The following is a 25,028-nucleotide window of genomic DNA, read 5'->3' as shown; positions in this document are numbered from 1 at the left end:
GTTTTTGTACAGTATGAGGATATAGATAGGGCTGCACAGTGTAGTATCGCTTCTCAAAAGTTTGCAAGATCTTAGGGTTACTTTAAAGAAATTGAGAGTCATTGAGGCACCACCACGTCAAATGCAATCCTAGTATTGTGTTTATTGGTTAGGGGGGGAAGTGGACATGCGCTGTATAACCTACACAACTCCCTTGCTGGGTGATCCACAACTTGATAGAGATTAGTATGCCTAAACCTTGCCGTTGATTTTGTTCCCATCTACTATGATGCTAGAAGGCTGCAAATTAAATGGCACTTGAAGGCAACGCATTGAACAGCAAAACCATTGTGATTTACAGATAGCTATTTATATAACATACCCAGGGGGCACGTGTCCAGTAACAGTAACCAATGTGGGAGCTTCTGTTAGATATACTGTGCTGTGCTCATATCATAAATGTTTCATTTTGTACCACACATTGTTTTTCTTTATGACCCTGCAAATAAGTGATCGCAAGAGCAAGATGAATGCTATTACTGCAGTAGTTTCCACAAACCAACTGTGCATATGATTTGTAATGTGTAGCATGCTATTTTCTAAAATAGGCAGTAGCTACAATATACCAAGTGTAATAGTGCTATGTGAATGTGGATGTTGGCTAACCCCAGCTGTCTTTATGGAGATGTGTAATTTGGGTTCAGTGGTTATTTAAACAATAATTTTAAGACTCTTCAGAATTATGATGAAGTGAAAAGGGTTGAAACTAAACATTTTGCTTTAGGGTGTGGTGTTTTTTTTTTTTTTTTAAATACTGACATTTATATTAAAAGAGAGCCATCAATTAAAGATGTAATATATTCTCAGTGATTTTATCAGCAGGGTACTGGCTCGTTCCCACTCTGTCTAGTGCATCCTGAAATACAGCTATTCATGGGCGATTAGCAGTATTTCTCCCAAGTGGAACAAACGTGGCATCCTGCTGCTAATGAATGTGTGTGCTCTTTCTGAACTAGAGCTCCGGAACATCTTCTTATCTTCTGTTTTTACCCCCATCAAGAGAGGCTACAGAGTGCAATTGCTTCCCCTGCAATTTACCAAAAGTAGAACCTGTTTTCTGTTATTTAGGGTTGTTCTCCAAACTAATCAGTCATGTACTGCATTGACTGATGATTTTTTTTATAATCAGAGTCCCGCTTTATTTTAGGCTCTATTTTTTTTCTTACTAGCCTGCTTTGAACTGGAGGTGTTCATTAAGATTATATGCATAGACTAGGAGCACTGTTTTCCGGTTGAAGATTGTGCAGTAAAAATGTAGTTCTAGCAGCTTTGAGTATTAAATCTGATGGAAACAAATCTATTAGCAAAATTTATTTTTTTCAGTATTCATTTATGACATTTGGCTGCATATGGTATTGTATCATATGAGGTTATTTATATGTTTTTAAGCATGTATACAGCACTCTGGAATTCTCAACATGGGGGGTGCATATCATTGTGATGTTGATATGTAAGCAAGAACACTCAACAGTGTGTGCAAGTAGTTCTGAATATTTAACGCTTACAAGCAGATCTCATTTATCTTGGCAGGATTATCCCAATGTATTCAAAGGGTGTGATTTCTTATTTCTGGGTATTTGTCTTTGACTGGGTACTTTGCAGGTCCTCTGTGATGAATTCCTGCCACCAGCCATCTGTTGTCAGTGTGGTTAGCCTGGAATAATGGGTTTCAGTAGATTTCTGTTCTAGAGGTTATCAACTAATCCTGCTTGCATGATCAAATCTAAAGATCAATTTGGGGAATATGCAATGCCCATGTCTCTGAAGTGCGTAGTTGAATTTCGTAGAAAACAATTTATTGAATAAATAAATACTAAATCTCAATTTTGGAGCAGCTTCTTACCCATCAGAACTAATGTAGGCATTATCTTAAAAGGAGAATAAATAGGTTACGATATTAATTCCCAGACAATCCAAGTCAGATGCAGTTGGGTGGTAATTGTTGTTGCCATGGAAGCCTCATATTTGAAGTGCAGACTAATAGGCACTGCTCAGGTTAAAATGTGCCCTCAATGTGTGAGATGATGCATTCTGCAATGACTAGCATAACTACCTATAGCAATTATTGTGTCTGTGTATATATATATATATATATATATATATATATATATATATATATATATATATATATATATATATATATTATTCATGTTAAATATGATTTAGATTGTACTTTACAGCTGATAAGCAAGTGGTTGCTGTGGGAATTTTAGCAGTTTACCCTTAATTCTGTAAATAATCTGCATCGAGGATGTAGGAACTGACCTTTATTATTACGATGTGGCCCTGACAAGCCCGGACTGTTCTAGGACATGTACAAATCAGCACCATTTTATTTGTATTTTGTTTCCCTCACCCAACAATAAGTCCAACTCTTACAGTAAAGAGAACAGCAAAAGCTAAACCTGAGTTCAGTAATGGCACATCATTCTCAGAAAGATCATTCTTTTTGCTACAAACCTTCCCTGGGGCTATAGTGAAATTAACTTGTGCTGATGGGGACTCATTTTTGCTGCTCTGTAAAATCAAAGGTAATTACTTACCACACATTCTCCTGCTGATTTTAGAACTTTCCTACAAAGCTTTGTGGTCACTTGGATCATATGTCATTAGTGCACTTGACCTTTTAAGAGTACTTATCCATGTGGAAAATGGGCTCTAATATATTTTAATGAAACAAAGAAAATGCCCAGGGATAAAGAATATGGTGACCTAACACTTTTTTGGCCCCTTTTAAAGTATAAATATATAGTAACACGCTGAAAACACATAAATCTGACTTGATGTCAATGTGAAAAAAATACTTTAAGCATTGCGTCACTACATTGCTAATTAAACCCATGACCAAGAAAAAAAACAAAAAAAAAAAACATACCATTTATCAGCCACTTTTCTGTTAACTGAGCAGGTTAATATTTTTGGCAGGTTAACTTCTGCTTCTTTCATACAGTTCTGTTTGAACACCCGAAAACATTTTAAATCACCTGTGGGTATTCTTCTCATAGGCATTGATCTGTTACTGCTTTGAATCTAAGATGTGTGAACATGCCTTGATGGTGGCCTCACCCAACTCAGAATGTGAGCATGATCTACTTTGAACATAGATTCACAAAATATTTTACATAACATGGTTCTGAATTCCATTAAAAGGGTTTGTGTAAATTGATCATTTTGCTAGGATACCTGTGGATACTGAAACAAATTGTAGGGTTACAGTTCTGCATCATTTCATTAGTTTTATTAATTAACAGTGTTTGCAGTAAATTGTACGTGTATAGTTCACAGTATGAGGGACCTTCTGTACTACTCTCGATATCTGACATGTTTTTGATATACTCTGATATTGGCAATGGATACGAAGAAAAAAAAAATAGAGTTTTCTCTGATTCTGTCAAGTATCCCAACTTCTCTCTTGGTCTATGTTGGAGAGGTTCCCAGTGTCTGTGGTGTGAACATAAGAACATAAGAACATAAGAAAGTTTACAAACGAGAGGAGGCCATTCAGCCCATCTTGCTCGTTTGGTTGTTAGTAGCTTATTGATCCCAGAATCTCATCAAGCAGCTTCTTGAAGGATCCCAGGGTGTCAGCTTCAACAACATTACTGGGGAGTTGGTTCCAGACCCTCACAATTCTCTGTGTAAAAAAGTGCCTCCTATTTTCTGTTCTGAATGCCCCTTTATCTAATCTCCATTTATGACCCCTGGTCCTTTTTTCTTTTTTTAAGTCAAAGAAGTCCCCCGGGTTGACATTGTCTATACCTTTTAGGATTTTGAATGTTTGAATCAGATCGCCGCGTAGTCTTCTTTGTTCAAGACTGAATAGATTCAATTCTTTTAGCCTGTCTGCATACGACATGCCTTTTAAACCCGGGATAATTCTGGTTGCTCTTCTTTGCACTCTTTCTAGTGTGGGAGCAGGGGAGAGAATGATGTTCCTATGCTGAAGCGCCATCTTCCAAGGCTTGTGCTAATCCGGGCTTTTCTCTTGAAGGAAATTATCTCAATTAGCTAAGAGACTTCATGATCCTCCTGGGAGGTCAAAGGTATTCGGGAGCCAGTGAGACAGAGATGCAGTGAAATGCTCTCCCACAGCAGCGAGGAGGACAGTCATCTGCTTACGAATCTCTCTGTTAACCAGGCTTATTGAAGACCACACTGACTGTACACAGGCCAGGTAGCTACACTCTTGTTGTATATCAAATGTATTCCTGCCATAACTAAAATACATTGTCTTGAAACTTTTCTGTCTGCTTTCATCCACATGAAGCTCGGCTTACATTTTAATGTAAGCAACATGTAAACAAAGCACATGCACTTTTCAATCCCTGCTGTCCGCTTCCAGAACAGATAATTAATACTGCAACTGTTCTTATTTTTCCTGCCCTTTGTGTGCAAAGCTGGGTGGCATACAGTCAGTATCCCATTTCCTCCAACCGCTAATTACCATACTTTAATCAGATTATCACTGTAGCTCTGTAGTGACTTCTCCTATTAAAGCTGGTTCTGGAATGGATGCAGTCTCCCATAGAGATCAGAGTTAGCCCATTGGACCCATAGTTTCCGTGTCAACAGTGGAGCCTATAGAACTTTGGCATGCTGCTTGCTCAGCCCCAGAGCGTCATGGAAACAAATCGAAAACTCGCAGCCTCTTCCATGGCCTGTACTTTGAAGTACTGACCTCTTCACTGCTTTCCTGCCAATCCACATACTTTAACGCCAAATGGATGGCATACAAATGGATATGTCTGGTATTAGAGGGCTGTGAAGGTGGTCCTGATGACTTTTAAATGTTGAAATCTTATCCCTGACAACAGAACAAACACTACATATAAATGTGAATATGTTTAAGCACCTCAACTATCTCATGGGGTGCTGACAGTCTGTATTTTTACAATTCAGTTGCAAATCTGCTCTTTCAAAGAGTGAGGGTGTCTTTTATTTAGTAGCATGGAGACAGGTTCCCACCTCAAGTTCCAATCCTGCACAGGGATTTAAAACACTGAAATCTTGTTTATTTGCGAGCATTTCTGAGTGTAAAAGGTAAAAGCTTTGCATTGCTAGTACCCTGACGAGTGTTTTTGTAGGTTATGACCTACAATACATGTGACCGTACTGTATGTACAGCTGTTTGAGGCACATGATGAATAAAAATAGCCAATCGAGTGGTTTGGTTCGGTTTGTGCTTTGGGACTTTTATTTACAGACCGTGAAAATGGCTGATGACTAAAGCAGTAACTCTCTGAAGGCGGTTCCCAGTCCACTTAGCCATGTATGCTTTGAATTTGCACAAAATGTTCTCCAAACCTTTGTTATATACCCTTGTGCTCCTATAGACCGTTCAGATTGCAATAAACAGTAAACTGTTCATCCTACTGTGCACTGCTTTACAAATATTTAGATTGAAGATGAGGACCCTCCATATATGTGTACACCACTTATTTCCTGGAGGGTGCGTGAGAGTGAATAAATACACTTCTTTAATGTTTCAATCCAAACCACTTCAGCCCAATCAAGCAAACTGTAAGCAAACTAAGCTGTGTCCCAGAAATGTAAAAGCTGAGACTGTACAACCATCTAGAACTGCATTTGAGAAGTACGATACAAAGATAACATGTGGTGCTTGATCTTTTAGACCGTTGCGAGTCCATCCTGTGTAATACATCACAACAACCGATTGTTTTGTTAGTCATGCAGATGATATTACTGTAAGTAAAAATAGGTCATTGAAAGTGGACGTCAGCTGGAGCCTGAGGATTATTTTTGTTCAGATGTCATCTCCCAGCTTTAACCTCATGACTGATTTATTTTTTGCTTTCTGCCTGCTGCCACCAACAAACCTCAAAACTGCAAGCACTAAACACCAAGTGACACCATTTAAAAATAATCATCTTAAATTATTGCTAAAATTAAATTAGTGCTACAATTAATTGATATTTTGCATTTCACTGACAAGAGCCCTCCAAATAGAACAGCCAAGTGTGGTAACAGCTTGTAGCCAGGTTTAACGGAAAGAGACACAATGGCTTGAGAGAGAACGTTCCACAACCTCCTGGCTGTGCCAAAAAAAAGGAATGCTGCCAAAGTAGCCCTGTGAATCCCTCTTGAATCAAGGCTGTCTTTAAGCATCAAGCATTGTGATGGAACAAAGTGAAAACTGGACCTTGAAAAAAAAACAGAACAAGATGAAACGTGATTGACTGAGAACCTTGGTTTTTCCAGAGAACAGTGGTAATTTGAGTCTCCCCACAGTGCTGGGGCTAAGCCTCAAACCCTAGAGGTCTCATTCTCTTTAGGGGTGGAGAAGTTTAGTGTCCTTGCCCATTCAAACCTTGGTCTTTTGAGACTGCCTGCAATGGTGGAATTATGCGGTACTGCAGTTTGATGTAGACTACTATCCAAAGAGCTCTGAAGTTGAGACAAAAACTCTGCTCGCTTGTGATCTGAAGCCAAGCCTTCAGAGGAGAATGGATAGTGCATGAAATCATTATACTACACAGACTTCGTCAAAGATCGGGCCAAACTGGTCTGTCTATGGTAAATTGTCAGACACCCAGGGGGTTATAATGAGTAGCTCTTTCAGTTGGGACCCTGCCTGAGTAATTGTGGCTGAGACTGTTTGTTTTTCTGTAGGGGGGTTCTAAACATGGATATATCTTTAGAGATGTTTGGCCCTGTATAATTTGACATGCACTGCTAATGGACCAGGTTCATTTTTAATGGATATTAGGTAGGTCAGATATGTGATATTATTTTGGATTAGGAAGTGGGATTCTATTTACCCCTGTGTTAATACTGACACCTTGTTGAAAAAGGCAGCATTCTGATGAGACAATCTGTTTATTCTTTGTATTATGTAGTATGCTGTAAAAGGAATTCCAGACCTTTTTTTATTTTTCTTTCTGTAAATTTCTTGTTTGTTTAGTGTAGGTGAGATAAAGCACAGGCATGGGCTGTAATAGGCAGTTTGATACAGAAAAAAGGAGAAAAAAAAAACATTTCCTAAGGCAGTCAAGTCCTGACAAACTCCCACTCCCTGAAGCACTGTGACAGTATTATGCTAAACAATACATCTGTACAGAACGTTTGTGTGATTCCATTTTTAGTGAATACTACACAGGCAAGGCTTGTCTGCATGAGTGTTTGAGGACTGAGTTAGTCCACAAGATAAGGTTGCCTTTCATTTGGCACTGTCACACTAGGTCCCCATTTTAACATCTGTGTGTCAGAAAAACTTGGGGTGGATTCACTGCGTCTGACATAAAAGGAGTGGTGTCAACAGACAAGTTAACCATGTTTAAACATCCCCCTGTCAGAGAGGCCACTGAACTTGAGCTGGAGCAGTTAAGCCAGCTTGGATAATTACTGTTCAGTATTGGCACAGGCACCCTGAAACCCTAATCGGATTGTATTACACAGCTCCACAGTGTTTCTGAAGCCAGGGTGTCTGGCAGCAAAACCGGTTTGTGTCTGGTTAAGGATTGTCACACTTTCACTCCTAGACTTGTGGTCAGCAATAACTGCAGATCAAAATGTGTTTAAAACAAGGCATATGACGTTACTTTAAGGATAAGGAATGTTGAGACATTGTAAAACAGTTCCTCAAAATTCTGGGCCTGGTTTTTCTAACCAAGTTAGAAAAACCAAAAAAAAAACAAAAACCTCAAGTAAGTTAATCTTGATTTATTAAGTCTGTGAAACTAAAAAAAGCAAATTACATTTTAACAACAGGATTTAACTGAGCAAAACAGACCATCCATTTAAATTGAAATGCAAAAGCAAGGAGATGCATACTTTTGAAACTGATATGAGCAAATTAACTAAAAATGTTTACTTAAGTTTTAAAAATCAGTCACCTGCTTAGTTTTACAGATGCTATAGTACATGTACACTATAGTGTACTGTAGTATAGATCTTTCCTTCAACCAAAAAGTACACAGCTAAGGTACACAATGCTGGACTAGGTGACAAAGATGGCTCATCTAGACTATTAAGTGCTTTTGTCTTTTATCTACCAAATCAAGGTCAAGTCTAGTGCATGCAAAAGTGACATTTCTGTCTCCATCGAATTCTAATGCCCATTAGACAAGTTTCTTATTATATTTAGTCAACAACATCAGCAATATTAAAAGCTTAGGGCAGTAAAGGCATCAAGTTCTGAGACAGTGACATATTGCATTCTGCAAGAAATCAAACGCAAGTGCTAAAGTAGTCAGGAAAACATTAATAACAGCACCTGCCTGCTATGCCATTACAAATAGCAGCAGCAGCAGCACGGTTTGCTGCAGTGCATCAAAAAGGAAATAAAAACTTCATAGTAGCACTTGTGTTCTTGGATTGGAAAGTCTTGGTCTTCAGGTCCTCAGCCAATGTTTATTTTAACTAAAGAACTGAACAATCTTCTTTCATTCCTTTTTTCTATTGTTTCTACTTGTATCTATTACTCATAGTAGTCTCCTTGTTCTCCGAGAAACTCCCTTCTAAGTAGACAGTCTATTACAATAGTCTGGTACATGTGTCTGTACAGGTGAGGCTGCATGGACTAGGTGTACATTTGCGTAAACAATGCTCACGCCCCCCCCCCCCCCCCCCCCCCCCCCCATACAATTAACTGGACTTACAATTATCTGGAACTTTAAACCCTTTCATGCAGGAAATATTGAAAATAGCTGACACACACACACACACACAAATAGATTTCATTTAACTTTGTTTCGTTTTTGGGGTTTTTTTGGTCATTGTTTTATATGGGGAAACAAATTGCATCCTCATCAAAACTAGAGTTTTTTTTTTTTTTTTTTAATCCGTCGCCATGCATGACAGGGTTACATTAAAGTTATATTTATATAAAAGGATACTAGTGTAATGGCATTTGGTCCCTTATATCTATGTGAATTGTGGATACCATCCACATTTCTTGATTGCACACATATGATTAAATGCTTTCTTTGGTTTCTTACACAACCGAGCCAGTTAACAGTGCTTATCAGGTGCATCAAATTAAACATGTTTTAAAACCTGAACTGATGTCTTAGTTTGCATCCCTGTAATATATTTTTCATATGCAGTAGAATATTGATCTGTATACTTGAAATCTGGCTAATCCTATCTCTGTTGGCCTCTGCAAGGTGGAGCATGCAGCTGTTTTAACTAGAAAGCTGTTGTCTGAAAGAGAGTGAGTCACAAGTATTATTCATGATTCTTCAGCCCTAAAGTTTTAATGTCACAGTTCCGACGTGCAGTATGGAATGTAATTCAGTGGGTAAACAGCCTTCCAGTATGCTGCAGATGCTGGCCTCTGTGCGAACACAGTTTTCCTTTGTTTCAGTAATGAAGGAGTAGAGGCTGAAATATTCTGCATTGCTACAATCGATGCCAAATCCTAAACAAGGAAAAAAAAAAAAAAAGAACAAAGATATTCAATGACTTGACTTCTTTTATACGTGTTCGCATAACACGTGGAACGAAAAAAAAAAATTCAGACAATTTCTTTTCTCCAAGTAGCTTTGAGTCTGTACTATTTTTTGGTTTAATAGTTAAACAAGCTGTCACATACCCCCTCCCCTCAAATATAAGTATATATTCCACTGAAATACTGTTAATATAAAGTACATGGGGTTTCAGGTCCTTTTTATTTAGTGACGTTCTTAGACGGGCACTGAAATGTGCAAATGAAGCTAACTAATTGGGTAACTAACATTTCACTATAAAAGCTCATCTACTTTGGTAAAATCCAGTGTTGTTATACTTTTATTGTGTTTTCATTAAAAAATAAATAAAGTGAGATTTAAGGGTGCAAAACTGTAACATCTAAATAGAAAGGTTAATATGAACTGTTTTACTACTAGTTGACTCTTGGGTCCATCTTGATACATAGCAATATCTACTGGTGGGTATAGTCCTTTTAAATTGGCATCCTGATTTTAATGCTGGGTGACAAGGATTACATGGTAAGTCAGTGGCCAAGCTAAGGATCTTGCGGCCTTCAGGTTTTAACTTCAAGGAGACCCACGGCAACCCACCTTTACCAATGACTGTGAGAGCCCTGTGTGTTCTAGACAGCTGACCTGTAGGCGTGCACACTATAGAGGAAGTAGAAACGTACAATCTCACTTTACCACATCTTACAAGGCACTCAAGCCTGTATTTAAATACAGATGTCATTATGTTTTATTTATCTAGCCCAGTAGTAGTGGAAGGATTCCAATAGAAGCACATGTTATCAAAGTAAATAAGAGGCATTGCCACGACATTGAATTCCAAATAAGTGAAAACAAAAATGTTGCTGACAGAAAGGTAGGACTCCAGCAAGAGTACTCCCACCACTGTTATCTACCTCTTTTATCTAACTGACAAATGTTAGCATTTAACATTAATTTCCGGAGCTCCATGGATTAACTGAATGCCAGAGGGGATAGATTTATACAAAGGTGTAGCCAGAGTGAAAACAGTGTTAACCTCTGCCTGCTGGGTCTAACTGATTTAATAAATATGGTTATCACATAGCAGTAGGGTATAGCACACACATTGTAGAAGACTTTCTGTTATAGTTATATATACGTTGCATGTTATGTGCAGGGTCATTCATGTTGTGCACAGGGTACGTACAGTATTAGATTTCAAAAATCACTACTGTTATAAAGTATGTTTAGTTTGACACATTCTCCTCTGTTCTTATTTGAATGTTCACAGTCTGAAATGTGAAGGAGAATAGCTTGCGTGTTTGTGTAGCACACCTGCCTCTTCGATTTGTTCTTTTAGGTGTCGCAGTGAAGACATCTTGTTCTTGTTTCAGGTAAATGTAAATGATAGCATTATCTTTACCACAGAGTTGTCCACCTACGATAGAGAGTAGTCTAGAACAGGCTGGAATCTCCAGAGAGTAAATGATTCCGCCATTGTATCTGAAATGAATGAGCTGGGACATATTAGGTGCCTCTCTGAGAACATTCTGTTTTATAAAAACCTAAATGGTCCCAAACTAGGAAAGCGGTATACACCAATGTAATTATAGGATCCAGTTAAGCTTTAATCCTGGTGGGGACTAAGTGACACAAAAACAGAAACTTTTGCAGGCTGTAGCCACGGCCAGCATGTATGACAGACTCGTAAGAAGGCTTGAGATAAAAAAGAGGAAACTTGTTTTCCTGCAGCTGAAACTGCCTTTATCAGTTGTGCAGACTGGAATGCCTACAGTTTTGTGTTTCTAGTGAAATTCAGTGAGTGCACAGATGGGTAAATTAAGGATGAATGTAGAAAACAGTCTCACAGGAATGGTATTTGTGTAGAGAATTGAACATGATTGTGAGTCAAAATTGCTTTAAATCAAAGATTACGTTTGTTATGGTATTAGCACATGGAGAAATGCCTGCTGTTCCACAGCTTTTAAAGCAGCGATTTTATACTGTATTTATTTAAGTGGTTATTAAGTGATAGCTGTGTATACAGAACCTAAACCTAACATTACAGACATTTTCAGTAATCAGTGGTGCTGCAGTGATCAGGAACACACTTACTGAGGTGAAGTAGTGTTGATCAAGGTTTGACAGCCGATCAAGGACATCTTCAGAGCTGTGTCACTCAAGCATTTCACATCAGCTCTCTCACAAACAGCTTTCAAGGCGGTTTCCGACAAAAGCAGATCCATGGAAAATAAATGAATGAAAAGTCAATGAAGCGCCTCAAGTAAAATTCCCCAGTTTCCTGGGATACTGGTAAAAGGTCTTCTGCATTACTTCTGCTTGGACCATGTAGAGAATTTCTACTGATGTTTCAGATTCCTAACATAACAAAACACACCCACGTTTTCGTTATGGTCAGTGTAAATATGTAAAAGTGTCTTCTATGTGCAAGTCAAATCCGTGTTTAAGTAGTTTGGTGAGAGTTTATCTTGTGTGCAAATAGAGTGGTTTCCTTGTCCCATTCACAACGTTCCTGTGAATTTCATGCTTGTTACAGACTTAGTTATTTTGTTTTTTTAGTTTGCCACAGAATGCCATGTGCATTCATAGCTTGCAATGGTAAGTACTCAACTGTGGTATACAGAAGAGACATGAGAAATGAGTACTGTAGTAAGAAGTGTGGAAGTTGCAGGGTGTTTGCTAACACTTTCTTAACCTTAATTTTATCAAGCAAATATTGTATATTGAATAGGTATTATAGGCCAGTACTTATGCTGTAAGAACTCTATACTACCCCTGCAGGCACACATATTTAATACATATTGTTATTAGATCACCATTGGAATATAATTTAGAATATAATCTACAGGCAGTCAATAAAAAAATATCTACTTTAAACATCCATTGGCATTTAACAGAACAAATGTGTACTGTACATGTTGTGCTGGATACATTACTGAACATGTATTATTCATAGTCATGGAAACGCCTGTGTTTCGTGTTTAGGGTGTGAACAATGAATCCCTTTTAGATGGACACTGTTTAAACATGTTGGCATCACCTCCCGAGATGACAGTTATATTTAAATGAAAAGGGCATGCATTTATAAAAGATTAGTTACATGCTAGTAAATGCACTGACTATGTACTGGCACACTTCATTAGAAATAGGGTTCACAGTATTACTGCAAGCAACAGTTGTTTTTCAGCTCATTCCAAGTAAACAAAAAAAGGATGTTTAAACACAAATGTCAGAAAGTTCAGTGAGTATGTTTTGGTTTGGTTTGGCCAATCACCAAGGACTTTCTTAAGGCTTCTTTTAACACAGAAGCAGAATTTAAAAATTGTTTCCATGGTTACAAACACACTTGTTTCTGCAGCAGAGACAGAGAGTGATCAGTGACTAAAGATTGATGAAGCAGAGGCATATTTCACAAAAAAAAAGATTTTGCTATTGAAGTAGTTCACTGAAGAGTGGTAAATGGATATCTACCAAAGGTAGAGGTACTAACTTTTATTCTTGGTTCACTATCAGTGACTTAGCTGCAACATAGCAAATATGTTGGTAGCTTAACCATATTGCACATGGACTAGTTGTGCACATCTAGAACACTAACTGAAAAAGATCAAATATAAAAAAAACTGAAAAACAGGCCAAACAGACAACACAATCTATTCCAAAATGAAAAATATTCTTTCTAAAACCTTATTCTCTCCTCTACTCAGTAGATTACCAGGTGAAGCCCAACATCTTTCTGCATGTGTGTGGTGCTTATTTTTTTATTGCAATATTATTATTATTATTATTATTATTATTATTATTATTATTATTATTATTTGTTTATTTAGCAGACGCCTTTATCCAAGGCAACTTACAGAGACTAGGGTGTGTGAACTATGCATCAGCTGCAGAGTCACTTACAACTACGTCTCACCCGAAAGACAGAGCACAAGGAGGTTAAGTGACTTGCTCAGGGTCACACAATGAGGTGGGATTTGAACCGGCGATCTCCTGGTTACAAGCCCTTTTCTTTAACCACTGGACCACACAGCCTCCTATAATAGTACTGGCACTTTGTAAACTTTGCAGTACCCAGTTACGGCAGATGTTACTAAAACTGGGCTAATTCCCCCCAAGGATTGTCGAATGTGTGTAAATAAATGATTCAGAACCACTGTCACACCCAATTAACATCCTCGCCTAGCAACCGAGTTTACAAACATCCATTTGTGGTTTTCAAGGAGCCTGTAGGTGTTCATTCACTGCATGCATAATAACTATCGACTGAGCAGTGGTAATACAAGGTATAATATCAGGCTCAGACAAAGATGCTAATAATGAGATTATAGTTATAGTTCTCTGTTTATTTTGGCAACCTGGTGAATAATGTCAGGACAGTACCCTATTTTTAAAACACTTTCACCCTTGTCAAAGCTGCTGCAATAACACACATGCACACACACACACGACATAACAAATCTTCTGAGTACAAAAATAGACATCAAAAGCCCATCTTCAAAAACCAGTATGTTGTGGCTACAGTTACAATGTGGTTTTAAATTATTAATTCAGTTCCTGTGAAAGAGGCTTCCCAGGTTGAATTAGAGTTCTAGGTTTCTGAAGATGAGCATAGAAATTCAGCTACTCAAGCCTTTATATTCAAGAGTTGCATACTGTGTGGAACATGTGCTGGCAAGAGACATTTCTTTTCCTTCCATTCATTTTGCCAGAATTTGATGATGTTGCCAGAATTTGAGCTCGGATAATGTTTTATGCTTCTGCAAGAAAGCTCTGTCTCATGCTATCTACAGTACTAGATTCAAACGGGTTGTTGCACGGGTTCAGCTTACTTTATCATTTAATTTATTTTGCAATGTAAGTGTATGTTTACAGTGTTCATGCCCCAAAATCAGGAGCACGGAGCCCATTTCTTACAACAAAGTATTGCCAGAGTACCTGCCTGTATCTACAGGTTATAAGAATGGGAAATGAGAGTTAAGGCATGAGAAGGATTGGTTTGCTTCGGGTGACTCAGAGTTTGCAAAGTACTCTCTCATCATAATTAACTCTGTGCCTGTTTTAGACTTGGAGCTGAGTTAGTCTGTTTACGGTATGTTGATAAATAAGACTCCAGGTGGCAGCCAAGAAAAATAGACCTGGAATGTCATTGGATCTGGACCAGGAAAAATACAGTACAGGGATCTTGCAGCCAATCCCAAAGTCTCTTCACTTTTCAAGTTATGTAAGAACATTACTTTTTGACATTATCTTCTGCTTGTGTTCATATCGGGTTGAAGGTTACAGTGAAGAATGGCTGCCCTGAGGGTCAGACAAGCAGCAGGCAGTGGATTATAATGAAAACATTATAACCCAGTCATTTAATTGAGGGGAAAATATTTTGTAACTAAAAATAAAATGTTCAGTACATGTGTGGCTAATTGACTTGGGAAAGACACACCCTATATGTAAGGCAGGTAGAGAAAAAACAGTGCCAGTTCCTTTACATTGCCAATGGTTAAGGAATGGATACTGCTGGACCAGATGGGAGCTGGTGTTCCCAAGCTATGTAAGAGTGTGCCTGAATGCTATCCTGATATCAAACCAAGGCAGGACACTGCTGCTCATGCTGTAGAATTCACCAGCTGCAGAACCTTTTACTTGCAGTCCCTGATGACTAGGGTCCCGGATTGTGTGTTTTTGTGAGATGAAATGAAGTCATTTCAGCTAATGAGTTACGCATGCATGAATTTCAGCTTTGATTATTCTGCGGTTTCTTGACTACAGTGCAGAAGTGGTATAATCTCTAGAGTGTAATTTAATGGAATATTTCATGAACAAAAATGTTAGTGTCTCAACATACTCAGCATTTCTGAGATGCCTATGATTGTGAAGATGGAGAAAAGCAGAGTGCACTGTATGTTCTCACAGACATCTTACTCGGGGAGGTTTTGACATTTCCTTTCTGCACCTTTCTTTTTTTTTGCACTTGAACTCGCCGGTGCACAGAAGCAGAACACAAAGGCTTGCTTGTGTTTAATCCCCAGATTGCCTTTAATGTTTTCTATAATCCTTCTTTGATAAATGACTAATGAGAGCTTTTGGGGATTTTTAAGGGTGCGATAGAAAGAAAGCTGTTGTATTGATAGCTACAGAAAACCATTTTTCTTATTTGACTTATTTTTTTTTTAGCCACCCATATTAAAGTTTACTGTGGTATACAGTGTTAAAAGTATAGTAAAGAACAGTAAAATGATAGCATTGTAAATAGTTGGTATGGTGAAAGAACAATAAACTGCAAAACTACTATTAAAACTGACCAAGGTAAAAAGGGATAGGGTTTGGGTTCTTCACTGTGGTTTAAAGAATACCAGCTACCTGCCTGTTGGTGGCTTAGCACTTCAATGTTAAGTGTGCCTGGCTTCCACCTAAATAAATGGCACAACCACGCTGATGATTGCACTTTATTTCACATTCAAGGTCTCCCTGGCACGGTACAGTAATGTTCATATTTCAGTTTTTCTATTACTACACTATGAAAGGCTATCAGATTGAACTTGCACCTCTTTGTTCCCCAGTTGTTAATGATTCAAACTGCAATGCTGAAGGTATTGGGTTTTGTGCAGCACCATTGACACTTCTTCAATGTGGTGTATAGATCAGTGCTGTAAAATCAATAAGGACGTTGGGGCCATGTAACAAACCTGGGTGGCCCTATCTTACAAAAACAAACACTGCTAGGGGTTCTTTTGAATTCACGATATTAAATGTCATGTGGTAATGCTATTGTACTAAACCTAGCACAATGCTGGATTAATCAAAGCTCAGGTTTAATATGCCAGTAATAGAGAGAAAAGGTCTGTATCCTATGCAATGCAAGCAGTTGACCTGGTTAATTTCAAAGCTACATTGCTGGGATTTAAGTTAATGGGAACACAATCTAGGTTCCCCACAAATATTGTGAATTTACCTTGGTGGGTGTTGGTTTTGATATTTACTACACTTTTTTTTTTCTAACCATCCTTGCACTTTTTTTTTTTCTTCCCCAGCTCAAAATGGAATGCTGAGATGAATCTGTGGAATGTGGCCTCCCCTTTTCTCTACTGTATTTGTAAATAGGTAAGTAAAGTAACTCTTCATTTAGAAACTGATTCACAATACAATTGGATGAGCCAAAATAATTCAGACCCTTTGCTGCCATCTGTTTGCTATTTCCAGAACGGGGGCCGATATGTAGAAGCAGACACAGTGGTTAATTATGAAACGATGTAAGCAGAAACAAATGAGTGAGAACACACATTTACAGGATTTGTATTAAATACAAAGAAAAATGCAGGTGATGTAAAGTATTCCTTTAATGAAAAATGTTCAGTGTGCTGTATACACAAACTATGTACTTGTGTATCTGACCTCGGTCACAAGATGTTAAAAACCTTGAAATCATCATTTCTTAACTTACATTGTTACCATTGTATTGAACTATTAACTTTTAAATGCATATTTGTGTTATGTGAACATCTACTTCAGAATTTCAGCCTCCCATTTAAAGTTCATGTTTTTCCATCAAGAGGCTTTCTGCTGAAGCACACTTGGTTCAGTGCAAACATTTTTTCCATCAATGGGCGGTGACGTTGTATTTCCCAAGCAAGCAAGTACCCTCGTAGCAGCATGATGGCTCTGTTACAAAACCTAGATAGCCTTTACAGAGAAATACCACAGAGGCCTGGTGTATTTTGGGACAAAACAATAAACCCTTCATTTATGAAGAATGGGCCATTTGTTCCTATGAGCTAATCTTTTAACATGTTACTTTTATTGTTCATTATTGTACCTATTGAAATGTGAGAGGCAGCAAACACCCATTACAGCTTTACAACAGCTGCCACTGTGTAAGTTATGAGACCCCTGTGATACATTGCACAGCACTGTAATGTAGAAAACGCATGTATTAATAACCGGAGCTCAGGACATTAGGAAATGTATTGGCCATAGAGGCACACTATTTATTTACTACGATCCACACAGATTTTAAAGAAAGTGTAACATAGGAATGCAGATATTTTTTCTAACACAATCATTCTCTTTGATTTATAGAGGCAGTCTAATAGTACTAAATTGAGTGCATGTCATGGTGAATGTCGGAGTGAGGGCTCTCTGTTGAGAGACTAGGGGAGTACAAGGTTTAAGAAACCTCACTCTAAATTTTAATATATTAGTAACGAAGATTCAGTAAGTAGCTCTCATCAAGGAATTGGTGTGTCCATGTGGGAGGCCAAGTGGATGACAGGAGAACCGAACCCTTAATGACAATCTTACTGCTCCTAGATTAGTGCTTTACCCTGCCTTTACTAATATACTCCTTTTTTTAAATAAAGGCTTATTATAACTCTTGAACTTGGTATAATAATAGCTTAGTGGTTAGATCTGACCTGTTGGAGCCATGAGAACCAGGACTGTACTGTGAGTTCAGTCACTGAGCCACTCAGTGCTCATATATGCACGCCCTCCCTTCAATAACCTTATAATAAAGTTTCGATAATATCCATTTGATTTTGAAATCTGGTGTGTAACCTGATATAACTCCACAGGATCTTTTTTCAGAATAATCAAGATTGCTTAGATTTTTACAATTTGTTTACATGGGGTCATTAATCATCTGTAGGACGACTAGATACCCCTGGAAAAGTACAAATCAAATCGGAGAACTCTTCTGCTGAATGTCATTGTCCATCACAGAAAGTGACTGACTGAGCAGTGTTCATTTTTCTGTCCTTTTGTCCAAATGAAGGTAAAAATTCTGTCACCTACAGAGATGAAATCAAAAGTAATTAATACTAAGCAATTATGAAATGTGCTCATTGTTAATTAATTGTGGTTTGCCCAGCAGTGCATTCCGGACAGAAACTCGGTTTCCTCAAGTTATTGCACAAACCATTATGGAATTTTCATAATCATTTTTGGTACTGAACTCCTGTTTGTTATTTATATGGTATATATGTAAATACATGAACCATATATACTGTATATAAACCAGTAACGTATACAGAGTTTCTTCTGTATCTCTTGGCACTATTATCTTTTAATGTTAAGAAAATATAACAGTGATTGATAAGGGTCTGTGAAAAAGGTACAAAGGTACTGATACTGCCTTGGTCAGTGTGGGACTGGCTATCCATAAGGCGAAAAGTAATCTGTGTACTAAGATATGCCTTGGCAGCAGACTGCGTGTTAATATTACGCAAGTGAGTTGGTGGCATATTCTAGATATTGGCAGCCATGTGCTTCAAAAGTCCATTCCATAATAATTATTTCATCTGGGTGCTGGGATTTCATCTTGCTTCTGCCGTCTTTTATCTAGTGGTGTTTGGTGTTTACATGGTAAGGCTGATAGATGGTTGAGAGCTAAGTCAATATTAACTCTTACATGGGATTGGTTCGTAAGAGTAAATGTTCCTACATGCAGATCTGCCCTGCAGGGAGAAATATCTGACCTAGTTTGGAAATGTTTTAATCATCTTCAAACTGTCATGGGGAGGGGTGGGGGATGATCAACCTAGAACCCTCCTCCAGGTATAGTTTTATTCTGTTGGTCTCTGAAAGCACATTCAGTCCTAAGGAAAAGATAGTGTTAGCCTGCCAAGACATATGCTTGACACATCTGTGGATGAATTCTTACTACTTTTCCCTACGTATTATTGTGCCATTTAGACGGCTCAATAAACGCAGTGCAGTGTAGACAATTTCCTACTGAAACAGATTTGTAACAGATGCTAAATAATTGATGGACATTAAACAGAGCAGTATTTATTCTTCTGTATTTTCAAATACAGACTGTTTTGGTTTACACAGAGGTGGGTGTTAAATACAAGAACGTGATTCAATATTAAATTCAAGAACAATAACATACCCTTATCCGTTTGTGGGATATTTGCTTAAACAGTTTAGGATTCATTTAAGGCCCCAGAAGAATGGGCAATGTGCTCAGATATTCATCAAAGCCGACTAGAAATAGCTTACATTATGCTAACGCTTTACCACTTTAATCTACAGTTGAAGAAGTTTCACTGAATCGTGCATATTGACTTTGGCCCACAGTTCATTGTGTCTGCTTTCAAAGGTAGCTCCCTAGCAGTAAAACTGTGAATCCCCACCCCTGTTTCCTTAAAGGCTTTGGGCATGGGGAGTTAATTTCAAAACCCCTAATCCCAGATCACCCTGAGAGGCAGGGCTCAGTGCCACCAGCTGACTTGCATATCCTGGTGCCACTTTGTCTTAGTCCAACAGCTGATGTAGACGAGTCGCATCCTGGTGTGTGAGGCCAGCCGGGCAATTGAGGAATCACATGTGTAAACACAAACTAATAATAGACTATAAACATGGGGCTTTATTAAAGGGGGGAGGCTCACAAATAACTTGGAGTCAGTGGTGTGCGGCGGCCAATTTCTGTCCTGGGCTGCCAGGTTTTGTTGAGTGTTACTGCCTATAGTTACCCCTAGTGACCCAGATCTATCGTTTCACAGTTTACAGCAGCACCCATATAGGTGAAATCTTGAGACCTATAGATTTTTTTGGTCTGTGTCTTAAAAATACCTCAAGTGTTAAATCTACCTGACAGTCATTCTATTACTCTCTACTATATAAGGCTACTGTAGGCTACATCAAAAGGCTACTGTAAATTGGCCCCCAGCCGCTTACATGGGCTCCTATTTAAATCTCCCTCATTATAACTCTAATTAATTTTAACACTCCTAATGCTTTGTGCCCAGGGGCAGTCTGTCAGGCTGCTTGTTGTACACAGAGAATATGCTAAAGAGCTGCCATTGAGCTTATAGATGCCGTATTTCACTTTTTTGCATCGCAATGCTGGTCTTTTTAAGAGCCATATTTTCAGACATAAGGTTTTGGAGATTCAGGTTTTCCATCTGCATCTTGTTAACATTTTGCGTGACATTTTGATAACATAGGGTAACACTCGCTAGGTGTTCTAGCTGTTCTATATAAACATGATTATATGCTTGAATCTTTTTGGCAAATTACTCTGTGTAAACTCGGTAGCAGATGTGAAACATTTAGGGTTCAGTGGCAGTATGTTGGCATTGTAGCTGTTTTTGTAAAGGCCTTATCTGAAGATATTCACTGGCTTTGTGTGTCAAGTTTAAAGGATCAAGGACTTGAGTAATGGTATTTGGTATGGATTCACTCTAGAGTGAGTAAATAATGAACAAATACAAAATAAATGTGGATCATTTATTAAATAATAACTATTAGATAATATTATCTGCAGGCACAGTAGATCATTTCGGTGGTTATTTCGTTACCTGCACATTGGTAAATATAGTTTACATGTATACTGCAAGTCTTTATCGCTGAGTGTTTTGCATTGTATGAATGTCTTCTTCCCACAAACAAACAATAATGACAACAAGTATCGTGCTCAAGAATGAGAAGTCACCCATAAGAAATTATACAGAAATTTATTAATACCATATGTTTCTCTTGTCAGTTTTTTAAAAAAATATTAAATACATTAGACATTTGAAACAGATTGTTATTGTGGTGGATCACAGGTTAATGTCTATGCCGGGCTAGTTAATGTAACTTCTTGGTGCGTGGTGCCTGAAGTGTCTAAAGTGTGAATTGTGTGCTTCTTTAGATAAACTGTAATGATTCCAATTGCAATTACAATATAGATAAACGCATACAGTACCGAAATCAAAAAATACTTTCCAATAAAGGAAACTGTGTAGTCAAGGGTCAAACTGTAGTTCTTCTTGTGATTGGCTCACAACTCTAAGCGACTAAGCCATATAATGACAGTAACCACACATTTTCCCATGAAAGAAACCTAAATCCAAGCAAAGGAGAACCAAACCTTAACAGCGAGACACCTAAAAGCAAAATACTGCATCGTCCATAACCAAAAGGAATAATATGAAGAATATTCACTTGTCCTTTTTGTCTCATGCATTTCAATCAGCGTTGTTACCCTCCTGATCTGCTTTTTGGATTTTGAATCTGTTGGCTTCTTGCGTCACAGCCAATAAAACCGCTGGAGATCACATGAGGCGTTTGCTGAAATTGGATCATAAATGACAAATGGAATTATAAGAAGTCTGCAGCACCCAGACGCCCAGTTTAGTGTATTAGCTGCAAACACTGCAGGGTCTTCTAAATAGCAGCGCTGGCTGAAGGCAATGAAACAGAATTACTTCATAGGAATGTGTAGGTGTGAGTTGGGAGTTTTTTTTTTGTTTTGTATAGTGAAGCAGATTGCTTCATTGTGCCCATGGCTATAACCTGACACTGGAGGTTTATTTTAAATTCAGCAAAAAACGTTTTTTTCTTATCCATGCTAAACTCAGGTCAGGGTAGGGGACTAACAGTGAATGGAAGTCAAGACAGCAGACATTATCACCAGTGGACAAGAAGGAGAATTAAGATGGAGCTCCACAGTAGTGAACTATCCAGAAGTGTTCTGATATTCTTCTTTTTGAATGGGGTGTTGATAGGACTCTGCAGCTTAATTCATTTTCAGTGTTTTGTAGGATTTTAATATGGATATTTCTACAGTGTTGTTCTTTCTTGTTGGGTAGTAGTACACATTTCATTTCACCAGTACGCCCTTTTAAAGGAGATGCTTTATTTTGCTGAAGTTTTGAAATAAATAAACTTGAGTGTGCATGCAGTCTGTGAAGTTTCCCTTGGTAAGATCATGTAAGCTCTTGGCATTGTACAGTTTAATAACACAGATAGACAGAAGTTGTTAACCCAGACTAAGCCCCATTTTTGATAAAAAGAAAAAATAGGTGATTGTCCTGTACAAACAGGTGAAATATCAGCCTTACAGACTCTTACTGCACCAGCACAACTAGTCCCAGAAGAAGCAGGATAAAGCAAATCATAATTTACAATCTACAGTAACAGCATCACATTGACCTGACACATTTCCTTTCTTCTAGCATGTGTTATAGTTGTTCATCAGTCAAGTGCCAATTACAGCTACGTGGCAGAATTTATATCATTTGTTTGTTTTCAGTGCTACATCCATCTTTGCAGCCCTCCAAACCCTTCTTTTGTCAATGGAGAAACTCTCAAGGCAATGAGCTAAATATTAATACAAGTTCCTTAAACTGTTTATTTGTAGCTTTGAAACAAAAATACGGTGCAAAAGTGCAAGCCTTATCAGTGGTGCAAAAGAATAATTTTTCTACTATGGAGAACATCTCAAGTTTCCTGCTGCCTGACTGTCCAAATAAAAGTTTATCTTACGTTCTCTTAAACATGTTCCTGCTTTTCTTTGCAGGAAGCATAGGGTAGTGAGAATGTTCTGTTACACAGTGTTCTGTAACACTTTAATACAGTAGTACTTAGTCATTTTAGCTGACAAGATTGTTCTAAACAGAAGACGCAATTGTTATCTTTGTTGTAATGCTGTGTCTTTGTGGGAGTAATATGGACATTGGGAACAGTGTATGAGAATATTAAGCTAACTGGTGTGCATGGTTAATCTTAAAAGTGGTATTCAAATCATGTTTATTGGAATGAGCCTGGCACCTCCTGTCATGAGCCTGTCATTTGTTGACATTAAAGTGACTTGACCCAAGGGATGTCTGATAATTAAATTAACTCATTGAACTGAACCTTAAACTAAACCCCAGAAACTGGAGACGAATGGAGTCTGATCGGGGGACCTGATTGAGATGCCTGTCGGAAGTTCACTCTCTCCCTTTTGGATACTATATTTTCAGTCATGACTTTGAAAGTCTTTCAAAACTATGCTTATCAAGTGTTGTCCACAAAGGTGCATCGTAGGCTGAAGCAGTGTCAAACGCAGAAAGGTTAGGACATGCCAAACAGCAGCACTTCATTGATGCAATGATGAGGTGAATTATGGATTAAAACAGAGTGATGGTCAATGGGTAGCTGTACCAGATTCAATGTTTCATAAGGCTGGTCCAAAAATAATGGCCAGTGCAGAGTGTGTATAAACTTTTTGTACATAACAACAACAAAGCAATGAACCCAGAGTAGAAACAAGTATCTGTGACCATGCTCACCCAGCGATACCTCTAAATGGACATTGAGCAGCAGCAAAAAAGATTTATCAATTTAATTATCACCCCAGAAATGGTTGCCTGTTTCTCACTCACTGAACTATTAGCTTTATTTTATGCTAGTCTTCTGTATCTGTGCTAACGTAAATTGATTTTAAAATCCATTTCTGTTTTTTTTATGATGAGGTGGTGTCACAAAGACGGCCGGAGTGGGTGGCGTCAGACCAGAGAGGAATACACAGACAGAGACAGTGGTTGTGATGAGCTGAGTGCAATGGCTGCACTCAGCGTTTATTAACAAAATAAAAGGTTTAAACAACGGAATACAAAACAGGACACGGCACTTGCGCCAAAATAAAGAGACAAACAAAAACAGACTAAACAGTGAACAGACAAACGGACAAACACGGTGAGTGAAAACACTAATTACTTTACTTTACTTTTGACTTTCTTTTCTCCTTCTCTCTCTCCCGTTCTCCACTCACCGAACACCAACCACGACTGAGTGAAAATGTGCATCTATATATACTGTTGTGCTGGGATTCAATTACTAATTAATCATTCACTTGAATCCCAGCACGTGAATTAATTCTGTGCAACCCCGTGCTCACATATTATACACATTTTATCTGCACGTGAAGTGATGTGCCATCCTCGTGCCTAAATATAATTATACACTTTAAATATACGTGAAACACAGACCCGTTTATATCCCGTGTACCAATCTATACACCAACATTAACACACACACGCACGCAACATACAACACAGATCACACAAATGCACACAGGGGCGGGGCACTTTGCCACATATACCCCCCCTTGTGCGCAGCACACATGGCCTCAACGGCCACCTCCCCCCTTAAAAACCCAGCAGTCCAGAACAAAGTCTCGGGCTGGGAAGGGAGGCTTCAGTGGGCCCTTGGCTGGCAATGCTGTCAGCACCCCTGCCGGTAGTGGCACGGCTGACAGCCTGTTGGTCCCATCCTGCAGCGAAAAAGCTGCGGGGGCAGGTGGTCCCCCGACCTCCCCCTTCTTCGTAGCCGGCAGCTCCCTCCTGTGGGGCTCCGGCCACAAGAACTCCTGCAGCGAAACTGCTGCTGGGGAAAGTGGTCTCCAGACCTCCTCCCCCTTCTTCGTGGCCGGCAGCTCCCCTTTCTGGGGCTCCGGCCACCGTACTCCCTGCGGAGGTACGGGCAGCAGAGGCAGCTCCAGCTCCTCTGCTCCTGGCGGTGGTGGAGGCAGAGGCAGCTTCAGCTCCTCTGCTCCTGGCGGTGGTGGAGGCAGAGGCAGCTCCTGCTCCTCTGCTCCTGGAGGTGGTGGAGGCAGAGGCAGCTCCTGCTCCTCTGCTCCTGGAGGTGGTGGAGGCAGAGGCAGCTCCTGCTCCTCTGCTCCTGGACGTGGTGGAGGCAGAGGCAGCTCCTGCTCCTCTGCTCCTGGCGGTGGTGGAGGCAGAGGCAGCTCCTGCTCCTCTGCTCCTAGTGGAGGAAGCGGTGGAGGTGGCGGAGGCAGAGGCAGCTCCTGCTCCTCTGCTCCTGGTG

The 25,028-nt window shown here is 39.0% G+C and overlaps 1 protein-coding gene across 2 annotated transcripts in view; it reads left to right on the top strand.

Moving 5' to 3' along the window:
• LOC117422955 (serine/threonine-protein phosphatase 2A regulatory subunit B'' subunit alpha-like) overlaps positions 1 to 25,028 on the top strand; it is a 74,514-nt gene that overhangs the window by 538 nt on the left and 48,948 nt on the right. For both annotated transcript variants that reach the window (XM_034928770.2, XM_034928769.2), the window contains exon 2: positions 16,484 to 16,553. The gene's annotated coding sequence lies outside the window, so the exon portion shown is untranslated. The remainder of the gene's footprint in view (positions 1 to 16,483; positions 16,554 to 25,028) is intronic.

Source organism: Acipenser ruthenus, chromosome 17, assembly GCF_902713425.1.
Source record: "Acipenser ruthenus chromosome 17, fAciRut3.2 maternal haplotype, whole genome shotgun sequence".
Lineage (NCBI taxonomy): Eukaryota > Metazoa > Chordata > Actinopteri > Acipenseriformes > Acipenseridae > Acipenser > Acipenser ruthenus.
The sequence above is the reverse complement of the archived record's forward strand: the minus strand, read 5'-3'. Positions and strand labels throughout refer to the sequence as shown.